Below are 12,421 nucleotides of genomic sequence, written 5' to 3'. Positions count from 1 at the left end.
ACAACTAAAATTCAACAAGGAAAAAAACTGAATTAAAAATGAGCAAAGTACTTGAATAGACATTTCTGCAAAGAAGATATACAAAAGCCAATAAGCATATGGATGATGTTCAACATCACTAATCATTAGGGAAATTCAAATGAAAACCACAATGAGATACTACATTTCACACCTATTAAGAAAACTGGAAAACCAGAAAATTCACAAATATGTGGAAATTAAACACCACACTTTTAAAGAATCTGAGTCAAAGAAGAAATCACAAGGGGGGGCACCTGGGTGGCTCAGTCATTAAGCATCTGCCTTCGGCTCAGGTCATGATCCCAGGGTCCTGGGATAGAGCCCCACATCGGGTTCCCTGCTCCACAGGAAGCCTGCTTCTCCTTCTCCCACTCTCCCACTCCCTCTGCTTGTGTTCCCTCTCTCACTGTGTCTCTCTCTGTCAAATAAATAAATAAAATAAAATAAAAAGAAATCACAAGGGAAATTAGAACATACCTTGAGACAAAAATAAATACACAACATACCAAAATGTATAAAATACAGTAAAAGCAGTGCTAAGGGGGAAATTTATAGTCATAAATACCTACATTAAAGATAAAGGTCTCAAGTCACTATTTTAGGTGTATGTCATAAGTAATTAGAAAAGGAAGACCATAGTAAACTCAAAGGAAGGAAGGAAAGGAAGAAGGAAGAAGGGAGGAAAGAAATAATAAAGATCAGAGCAGAGATAAATGAAATAGAGAATAGAAAAACAATAGAAAAAGATGAACAGGGGTGCTTGACTGTCTCAGTTGGAAGAGCATTCGACTCTTGATCTCAAGGTTGTAGTTCAGTGTAGAGATTTTCAAAAAATTAAACTTGAATAAGATTATTAAAAAAATAAACTTAAAAAAAGAAAAAGATGAACAAAATTGACAAATGTGTATAGAGACATTACTAAAATTAGGAATGAAAATGGGAACGTTCCTACTGATTTTAAGAAATAAAAAGAATTATAAGAGAATTCTGTGAACAATTGCATGCCAATAAATTGGATAACCTAGATGAAATGGACAAATTCCTAGAAGTACACAATCTATGAAAGCTGGGTCATAAAGGAATAGATAATCTGATTAGATCTACCAATAGGGAGTTGAATCAGTAATCAAAAATCTTGCAATGAAGAAAAGCATTGTTAGATGAATGAATAAAGAAGATGTAATGTGTGTATTTGTGGGTGTGTGTATTATTACTTAGCCATAAAAATGAATGACATCTTGCCATTCATGACAATATGGATGGAAGTAGAGGGTACTATGTTAAGTGAAATAAGTCTAACAGAAAAAAAGACAAATACTATATAATTTCACTTGTATGTGGACTCTTAAAAACAAAAACGAGAAAATGAACAAAAAAACCAGAATAGACTCATAAATACAGAGAACAAACTGGTGGTTGTGAAATAGGTGAAGGGGATTAAGAGGTAAAATCTTCAGTTATAAAATAAATAAGTCACAAGGATGTAAAGTATAGCATGGGAAATATAGTCAATAATATTGTAATAATTTTGTATGATGACAGATGGTAACTACATTTATTATGGTGAGCATTTTGTAATGTAGATAATTGTCAAGTAACTATGTTGTACACCTGAAACATACAATACTGTATGTCAACTATACTTCAAAAAAAAAAAAGAAAAGCCCAAGACCAAATAGGTTCACTGGTGAATTCTACCAAACATTTAAATATGAGCTAACACCAACCTCTTCCAAAAAATTAAGAGGAAGAAACATTTCCTAATTTATTCATTCGATAAGGCTACCATAACCTGATATTATAGCCAAACAAAGACACTACAAGAAAAGAAAAACAAAGACCAATATTCTTTAGGAATAGTGATGCAAGAATACTCAACAAAATACTAGCAAACTGAATTCAACAAATACTAAAAAGCTTAAACTAATGATCAACTGGGATTTTATCCCTGAAACCAGGAATGGTTCAACATATGAGAATCAATCAATGCCATAGATCATATTAAAAGAATGAGGGGGGAAAAACAATCCATCATCTCAATTAATGCAGAAAAAACATTTGACAAAATTCAGCACCTCTTTATAATAAAAATGCTCAATAAACTAGGAATAGAAGGAAACTACCTCAACATAATAAAAGCCACTTACGAAAAACCCACAGCTAACATCATACATAATGGTGAAAGTTTCAAAATTTTCCCTCTCCAATCAGGAACAAATTCAGGAAAGTAGTTGAATACAAAATCAAATGCAAAAATCAGTTATGTTTCTATACAATAACATGAACAATACAAAAAGGAAATTAAGAAACAGTTTTATTTACAGTAGCATCAATAGGCTGGGCTCCTGGGTGGCTCAGTTGGTTAAATGTCTGACTCTTGATTTTGGCTCAGGTCATGATCTCAGGGTTGTGAGATCAAGCCCCACATTGGGCTCCACTGGGCGTAGAACCTGCTTAAGATTCTCTCTCTCCCTTCTTTCTCTCTACGATAGCATCAACAAAAATACAATACTAAAGAATTAGGAATTAACCTAATCAAGGACATGAGAGAATTATACAGTGAAAACTATAAAACATCACTGAAATTGATTAAAGAACATACGAATAAATGAAAAGACATCCAATGTTCATGGATTGGAAGACTTAATATTGTTAGGATGAATATACCACCCAAAATAATCTACAGATTCAATGCAATCCCCAATGTTTTTGAAGAAATAGAAAAATCCATCTTAAATTGATACACAATCTCAAGGGACCCCAAATAGCCATAACGATTGAAAAAGAAGAAAACTGGGCACTCACACTTCTTGGTTTCAAAACTCACTATAAGATTACAGTAATTAAAACAGTGTGGTACTGGCATACAGACATAAACTAATGGACTAAAATAGACAGCCCAGGAATAAACCCTTGATATACTATCAAATGATCTATAAGCAGGCCAAGATGATCCCAATAATAAATTCTTTGTGGCTTAAAATTCTTCCAAAACTGATTTTAGTGGTGAGGGAAGTCAGCATCCTGTACAGTTTACCATCTTAACAGAAACCCAAGTATGATTCATTGTCTTTTTCCAGCTGCTTGGCATCAAGAAAGCACCAAGTTTAAGTGCAAGCATTTTTGGATCCTTCAAATGCTTATCATTTGCAATACAAATTATTTTTGTCCAGTTAGAGACACTCTTAGGGGCACCTGTGTGGCTCAGCCGGTGGGGTGTCTGCCTTTGGCTTGGGTCATGATCCCAGAGTCATGGGATCAAGCCCCACATTGGGCTCCCTGCTCAGCAGGGAGTCTGCTTCTCCCTCTGCCCCTCACCTCACTCTTGTGCTCTCTCTCTCAAATAAATAAGTAATCTAGAGACACTCTTGGTTAACAAGATCCTATCTTAATTTCTTCAGGCATTGTAGTACCTCTCTACCATAGTTAAAAAGGATTTCATATGAGGGAATGACATTTCTGCTATTATGTGAAAGCCCTTCTACATCAAGTGTCTTTACCCCTTAGCCCCTAAGTCATACTGTCTCCAGCTCAGTTATAAATAATGGCTCCTAGGGGCACCTGGGTGGCTCAATGGGCTAAGCACCCGGTTCTTGATTTCGGCTTGGGTCATGATCTTGGGGTCATGAGATAGAGCCCTGCTTTGAGCTCTGTGCTCAGCTGGGAGTCTGCTTCTCTCTCTGTTTCTCCCATTGCCTCTGTCTCTCCCCCTGCTCATGCCCTCTCTCTAAAATAAATGAATAGATCTTTAAAAAAATAATGACTGCTAGGAGAGGAAGAATGAAGGGGAGTAAGTCAGAGGGGAAGATGAACTATGAGAGATGATGGACTCTGAAAAACAAACTGAGGGTTCTAGAGGGGAGGAGGGTAGGGGGATGGGTTAGCCTGGTGATGGGTATTAAAGAGGGCACATTCTGCATGGAGCACTGGGTGTTATGAACAAACAATGAATCATGGAACACTACATCAAAAACTAATGATGTAATATATGGTGATTAACATAACAATAAAAAATAAAAAAAATAATGACTGCTAAACTGAGATTTTCCATACCATTCCTCAGGTAAGAGTCAATACTCAATAATCTGTAGCCACTTTGCCTGATATAGGATATAGAGTAACATCCTAGGAAGGGTTATCAAATAATATACAAGTGTAGGCTATCTGTCCTAGAGTTCTTTTTTATTGAAATGAAAAAAAAATCACTCTCTCAGCAAACATCAATTAGCTGTGTGAACTGCAAGAGTTTTAACCTCCCCATAACCCTTTTCAATTTCTAATGTTAGTAAGCAAAAAACACTATGAGGAGGGTTTCAAGAGTCTTTAAAATTCTAAGCATGATTTGTACTTGTTAGGTAGAATAAGGGCCTCTCTAGCTAGGAACAGTAAGATTTTTGAAAATCTTCATCTTTTCTAGGCCTTTAATTAATTCTTCAAGTCCAGTATGTAAAGGACATAACATATGAATAGAAGAACTTCTACGTAACACTATTTTCTAAAGAGTGCAATTTATCATGAGGAGGGTTTGTTTCAGACTTTTCCAGAATTAAAGGATTATGTTGTCTGTAATTTTTCCCATTAAATAACCTCATAGCATGGACATTAGAAAGCACATTTTGAGGGTTTAGTTCATAAAATATTTTATTCTTGTCTTCTTTTTTAACTGTGACTATTACTAGTATTTAGAAGCCCATTTTTACAGATGAGGGATTTTCTAAGTCAGGAAAATATATACATTTTTTTCAAAAGAAAAGGAAAAATCTTTAAAAGAATTGATGGGTAGTCAAAGAAGGGAGGTTTCCCTTCAGTTTCTTTCCTAGTATCTACTACAGTTTCACAAATTTACTAAAATATAGTAAATGGGTTGGTGAATGTTTTATTAGAAAGCAAATAGTAATTTTTAGGGAGTCTGGGTGGCTCAGTTGGTTAAGCGTCTGCCTTCCGCTTGGCTTGTTATCCCAGGTGCCTGGGATTGAGCCCCCTGTAGGGCTTCCTGTTCAGCGTGGAGACTTGCTTCTCCCTCTCCTCCCTGCTCCTGCTCTCTGTTGTTGCTATCTCTGTCTCTCTCTCTCAAATAAGTAAATAAAATCTTAAAAAAAAAGTAAACAGTAATTTCGGATTTTAGTTTTTATAGTATACTAGGTTACAGGTGAACTGAGTAGAATTTGACACTCATTCAAAGAATATTAACATTGTCAAGATTTTCTGATTTCAATAATTTTCAACTGGGTCTTTTAATAAGCTGTTATATTTTCAATTAGTATGTTGCTTCAGTAATATGAAATATAATTAAATTTTCCAGAAAAGCAATATCTTAAAAATGAAATAATATATGGTTACAAATAACCTAAATTACTATTCTACTTTGGAAAGAGAAAAAATATATTTGGATTAGCTTTAAAAAGTTTTTTCATAGATGCGATACCTGGCTGACTCAGATGGAGGAGTGTGTGACTCTTAATCTTATGATTGTGGGCTTGAGCCCTATGTTGGGTGTAGAGATTACTTAAAAATAAAATCTTGAAAAAAATGTTTTCTTATAGATATTTAACTTAAGAGATAAAATCTAATACTTATTCAAATTTTTAAAAAATTAGTATATATTTATTTCTTTCAATTGGAGTCCTAAAGTGAGAATGACAGATCATAGTATACGCAAATTTTAATTTTAATACTTGCACTCACTAATTTATACTACAACTGTTAGTGTATGAGAGTAACTCTTTTCTTATACTTCATCAGTATGGGATGTTTACAATTTTTTGTTTTTATTCAAGAAATTATTAAGAAGTGATAAGTTATGGGGGCACCTGCATGGTTCAGTCAGTTAAGTGTCTGCCTTCTCCTCAGGTCATGACCTCAGGGTCCTGGGATCGAGTCCCACATCGAGATCCCTGCTCTGCTTCTCCCTCAGCCTCTGCCTCTCTCTCTTTCTGTCTCTCATGAATAAATAAATAAAATATTTTTAAAAAAGTGATAAGTTAGGGGCGCCTGGGTGGCTCAGATGGTTAAGCGTCTGCCTTCGGCTCAGGTCATGATCCCAGGGTCCTGGGATCGAGTCCCGCATCGGGCTCCCTGCTCCTTGGGAGCCTGCTTCTCCCTCTGCCTCTGTCTCTCTCTCTCTCTCTGTCTCTTATGAATAAATAAATAAATAAATCTTTAAAAAAAATAAAATAAAAAAGTGATAAGTTATGTAATTTTTGTTTCAGATACTTACTGAAGCTAAATTTGTGATAGCAAAGAATTGGAAATGTCCTAAACATTAATCAATATACAAATAGTTACAAATTAGAGAATATACTTATTATGGAATACCTACTATTTGCCCTGAAAAAGAATGAGGTAGATCTGTATAAAATTTATTTCCCAATATAGTGCTTTCTAGATACCAGAACAATATTAAACACACTCTTCTAATTCTCATTACAACTGTATGTGATAAGTATTGTCATTATACCTATATCACAAATGAAGGACCTAAGGCAGTATGTCATAGCAATTCTACAGACTACTATGTAGCCATTAAAAATGAGTTAGGTGGGGCGCCTGGGTGGCTCAGTTGGTTAAGCGACTGCCTTCGGCTCAGGTCATGATCCTGGAGTCCCCGGATCGAGTCCTGCATCGGTCTCCCTTCTCGGCTGGGAGTCTGCTTCTCCCTCTGACCCTCTTCCCTCTCATGCTCTCTATCTCTCATTCTCTCTCTCAAATAAATAAATAAAGTCTTTTTTTTTTTTTTAATATTTTTATTTATTTATTTATTTGAGAGAGAGAATGAGAGAGAGAGAGAGCATATGAGAGGAGGGAGGGTCAGAGGGAGAAGCAGACTCCCTGCTGAGCAGGGAGCCCGATGCGGGACTTGATCCTGGAACTTTCCAGGATCATGACCTGAGCCGAAGGCAGTCGCTTAACCAACTGAGCCACCCAGGCGCCCAATAAATAAAGTCTTTTAAGAAAATGAGTTAGGTAGACCTATTTGTATTGATTTGGAACAATATCTACAACATACTGTTAATTGAAAAAACCAAATGTGAGAGTGATACTGATTAGCACAATTCCACGTTATGTTTTAAGAATATAAAGGTTTATATAAACATATCTGTGTAAACATACAATGATGTATAGAATAATATTCCATTAATAATTTGGATTTGGAAGACTTATGAAGAGGGTTCCAGTGATATTTTAAAAGAAAGAAAGAAGAGGAGGAAGAAGAGAAAAAATGAAGAAATGAAATAGACTTCATCCTTAATAGTGAGACAAAATAGGAGCTGCACAATGTGTTAAAAGTTATTTTCTTCCACCTAGTGATAGAGAGTAGGGTTATTAATCTACTCAGAATTTGGAAACATTCAAAGAAAACTTACCTCCTTAGTTTATTTAAAGAAATCACTAAGTCTTTCCCAAACTTGCTATTTATTAGGTGCTCTGATATTTACTGCATTACAAATTGTTAACTATCACACCAACTTCCTGCCCATTCTCTACTTGTAGTACTAGCCTACAGGTTTGTTTTTGTTTTTGTTTTTGTTTTCTGAAAACAACAAAAGATTTTGTTTCTTTAATCAATTAGTCCCAAACTACTAACGTTTTTACTTAGCTTTCCTGGCGTTTCTGTAAGAGATATGCACTAGACTACATGTGTCAAATGGCTTGGGGCTATTTACTTGGCTTCAATTCATTTTCTCTAGGTTGAACCAGACATTTTCTCAGTGCACTTGGGATTCAAATTTATATTCTAGAAAAATGTTATAACCTATTCCCACTGTAAACTCTAGGACTTGAGATATATCAGGAAAATTTTTATGAACTTTATAAATACAAATAAATTAGTAAGTATGTATTCTGTACCTATAGTTATGGCAGGCATGGGAACACAAAGATAAATAACATATTGTTCCTGCCTTCCAAGAGAATAGGGAGAAGGGTGGTAAACTACCTTTAAGCCTATATTACAGTATTTTACATGCTGTAGCAAACTGCAAATGAACTCTGAGGAAGAAGAGAAAGGAAGGACGGGAGACTTTTCAGAGGAAGTAGTGTTTCAGTTGGACCTTAAAACAAGGTCTTCAAGGGGCACCTGGGTGGCTCAGTTGGCTAAGTGTCTGACCCTTGATCACAACCAAGGTCTTAATCTCAGTGTGGTCGGTTGAAGCCCTGAGTGGGGCTCCACACTGGGCACGGAGCCTACTTAAAAAACAACAACAAAGGTCTTCAAACTTCTTTGGCTCACATACTTTCCAGAAAAATCTTATTAATATAAACTCATTTACATCGGATAAAGTAACATCTAATAGAATTTCCAGATAGTGTTAGCATATACATTTAAAAATAAAAATCTTAAATCACTTTTGTTAATGTATTCAGTCACATCTAAATAATATATTGATTTGGCATTTACCATCTTTAAAAAAGTACAAGAACAAGAAATCCTTTATTAGTAGGAAATTTTACATGATTCTTTTCTCACTTGGACTTCATCTCCCCCACAGAATTTTATCCTCATGTCACAGATATTTATTCTTTTTTTAAAAAGATTTTATTATTTATTTGAGACAGAACAAGAGAGAGCATGAGTAGGGGGAGGGGCAGAGGGAGAGAGAGAGAGAAGCAGACTCCCCACCAAGCAGGGAGCCCAATGAGGCTCCATCCCAGGACCCTGGGGTCATGACCTGAGCTGAAAACATATGTTCAATTGACTGAGCCACACAGTCAATTGACTGAGCCATCCAGGCGCCCCCATATATATTTATTCTTAAAAGTCTTTTAGGGATCATCCTATTATATTGCCCTGCAACAAAAATATGTAAATAAATACACAATTGAAATAAAACATTTTCTAGAGCCATAAAACTAAGTATTAAATGTTTCTTATTAGTGAAATATGAAATAAATGATTAAATTAATTGATAAATTATTATTAATAAATTACTATACCAACACAATGTGTTATACATTTTAATTAATGATTTTTGAAAAGCAGAATTTCATAGAAATATCTCATTTAATGGCATAGGAGGGAATTTTAAAAAGTAGCTTATGAATCTTTGGATGCATATTATTTTTTGCTATAATGGGTCAGATCCTATTTCCCCCTTTTTTAGTTTTATGGATGTAAATGATGAGAAAACTGGTTAACATAAATAAGTAGATGAAAGTAGGAGTTTTGTTTAATACTGTCAACTATTTTGAACTCTGGAAATTACATGCTATAATCTATATATAGAAATCTGTATTCTTTTCCTAGGGCTGCTGTAAGAAAGTACTTAAAATTGGGTGGCTTGAAACAACACAATTTTTTTTTTTTTTACAACACAATTTTTTATATTACAGTTTTGGAGGCTAGAAATCTGAAGTCAAGTTGTTGGCTGAGCCAAGCTCTTGGAAGACTCTAGAGGAGTCCTGCCTCTTCCAGCTTTTGTGGTTTGCTGGTAATCCTTGGCGTTCCTTGCGTTGTAGATGCATTCTCCTAGTCACATGGCCGTCTTCTCCCTGTGTGTTTTCCGGTTGTCTTTTTCCTTTGTGTGTGTCTCTGTGTCCAAATTTCCCTTTTTGATAAGGAGGCTAGTCTTATTGGCTTAGGGCTCACCCTCAAGACCTTTTTTAAACTTGACTACCTCTGTAAAAGCCCTATTTCCAAATAAAGTCACATATAAGGTACTGGATGTTAGGATATCTGCATATTTTTAGGGGGGAGGGACAAAATTCAACACAAAACACCATCTGTTATCAAAAGTTATTTTAAGGACTTATCAGCTGACATCCTAAGTGGGTCTTCCCTCAGTTTTGTTGAAAATAAAGAATTATTAAAAAGCTGTTACCCAGGGGCACATGGGTGGCTCAGTTGTTAAGTGTCTGCCTTCGGCTCAGGTCATGATTCCAGAGCCTGGGAGCCCCGCATAGGGCTCCCTGCTCCGCAGGAAACCTGCTTCTCCCTCTCCCACTCCACCTGCTTGTGCTCTGCTCAATTTTGCTGTGAATCTAAAGCTGCTTTAAAAAATAAGGTATGTTGAAGAAAATGTTAACAATAATTATTCTTCTCGGAGTTGCGAGTTCGAGCCCCAGCTTAGGTGTAGAGATTACTTAAAAATAAAATCTTAAAAACAGTGACAACAAAGGAAGGTTTGGGGCAGCTGGCTGGCTCAATCAGTAGAGTGTGTGACTCTTGATGTCGGGGTTGTGAGTTCCAACCCTACCTTTGGTGTACAGATTACTTAAAAATAAAATCTTAGAAAAACAATAGTTATCCTTGGGTGCAAGGATTATTGGTAATTTTTTTCCTTAGCATTTTTCAGGTTTTTCAAATGTTTGTTTTTTTTTGTTTTTTCCACTGAGTGTATTTATTGTCCATGGAAACAGGAAAAACATCTAAAAATATAAGTATGCTAAATTCAAAATGGTTATACCCGCTTAATTTTTGGTTTTAACATCTTGCAGAATTACTACCTTGTACAGAAACTTAAAAAATAATAGTTGTTAATATGAGGAATCCATAATGGGCAAAATTAAACTTTAAATCAGTATTTTCAGCTTATGATTTTATAAGATCATAGAATTGAGTTGCTGGAAAGGACCTCTATAATCTTTTAATATAATATTTATAATATTTTCTTTTAAAATTTTCTTCTATTTTCCAGTGAGTACCTCTAAAGCTTTGAAGGCACTTGGATCGGCAAGGCTTACTGGGAGATAAAATGAGGAACATGATGGGTCCTCATACTCCAGTGTGAAACAGCTAAGGACGAGTGAAGAGCAATGTTTGTTAAGAATATAGGGGTGAACAGGGGTGCCTGGGTAGCTCAGTCATTAAGTGTCTGCCTTCGGGTCAGGTCATGATCCCATGGTCCTGGGATAGAGCCCTGCATCCAGCCCTGCATCCAGCCCTGCATCGGGCTCCCTGCATCAGGCTCCCTGCTCGGCGGGAAGCCTGCTTCTCCCTCTCCCACTCCCCCTGCTTGTGTTCCTTCTCTCGCTGTGTCTCTCTCTGTCAAATAAATAAATAAAATCTTTAAAAAAAAGAATATGGGGTGAATATATTTTATTACTTAATAAAATAGCCATGGGAACTGAGGTGAGAGGAAAGGAATGTTCATGATAAGTTGGACAAGTAAGAAAGTATTGGTTGGAGGTGTTGAGATTCCTGGGAATGAGAACACTATAAAGAAAGAAAAGTGGATTTTCCTTTACTGGCATATTATGTACAGTTCCTTCATTTTACTGAAGAAGAAACTGAAGGTCAGAAAGGTCTAGAGTCACAAAGCTAAGGAATGGTGGAATCAGTATCCACTCCAAGTCTTCATTCATCACATTGCTTTTCCAGAGACATTCGTTAATTGGCTGCATTACAGTTTTATAAAGTGTAAAGCATGTTGTTAGGAAGGAATAAGGAGCTCATATATTTAGGAAGAATGGCAGCTTAAACGTCTATTTTTAAAAATGAGTTTTTCAACTTATAGTTCATTCCAGATTACTCAGTTTCTGATATCATCTTGTGTTTTTACTTCTGTTTTAGAACTTGGTTTTATCCATGATTTGCTTTCTTTAGAATAGTGTTTTTCAAACCACAGTTTGTAAACCATGAAATCAATTTGGAGGGTTGAAACCACTGTTTATTTTTTTAAAAAGGAAAGAAAACAGTATAGACTAGATTTAAACTAGAATAGAAAATATTGAAATCCATCTGAGGTAGTAAAGGAAATAATTCTTCTATGTAAGTTTTGTTTTGTTATCTAGTCATGAATATAGGTGGGCTTGTACTTGGTCTTCATGTATAACATATATCCTAGTGATTGTCATGGTCAAAAAGATTTATAAGCCACTGCTCCAGAATGTATTATTTTGTGCTGTGTTTTAAATTATCTAAGATGACATATTTAAGAGAAGAATTAGGAGAGGACTATCCTGGTGAGGCAGCATGATGAGGTAGTTAAGAGTATGGATTGTGGAGCCAAGAATCCTAGGGCCATGAGTGTCTCTCCATCACTTTGTAGCTGTGACCTTGAAAAGTTCCTTAACCTTTTTTTTATTCTTCATTTTATTTATTTTTTTAAAGTAAGCTCTACGCCCAACATGGGGCTTGAACTCACAAGCCCAAGATCAAGAGTTGCACACTCTACCGACTGAGCCAGCTGGGTGCCCTGCCTCCCTAACCTTTTTTTACTTCAGTTTTCTCATCTGTAAGAGTGGTACAGTAAATGTTAACTACTTCAAAGAGTTGTTTTTTTTTTTTAAGATTTTATTTATTTATTTGACAGAGAGAGACACAGCGAGAGAGGGAACACAAGCAGGAGGAGTGGGAGAGGGAGAAGCAGGCTTGCTGCCAAGCAGGGAGCCCGATGTGGGGCTCAATCCCAGGACCCCGAGATCATGACCTGAGCCGAAGGCAGACGCTTAACGACTGAGC

Source organism: Zalophus californianus, chromosome 3 (genome assembly GCF_009762305.2).
Source record: "Zalophus californianus isolate mZalCal1 chromosome 3, mZalCal1.pri.v2, whole genome shotgun sequence".
Taxonomy (NCBI): Eukaryota; Metazoa; Chordata; class Mammalia; order Carnivora; family Otariidae; genus Zalophus; species Zalophus californianus.
This window is presented reverse-complemented; position numbering follows the sequence as displayed.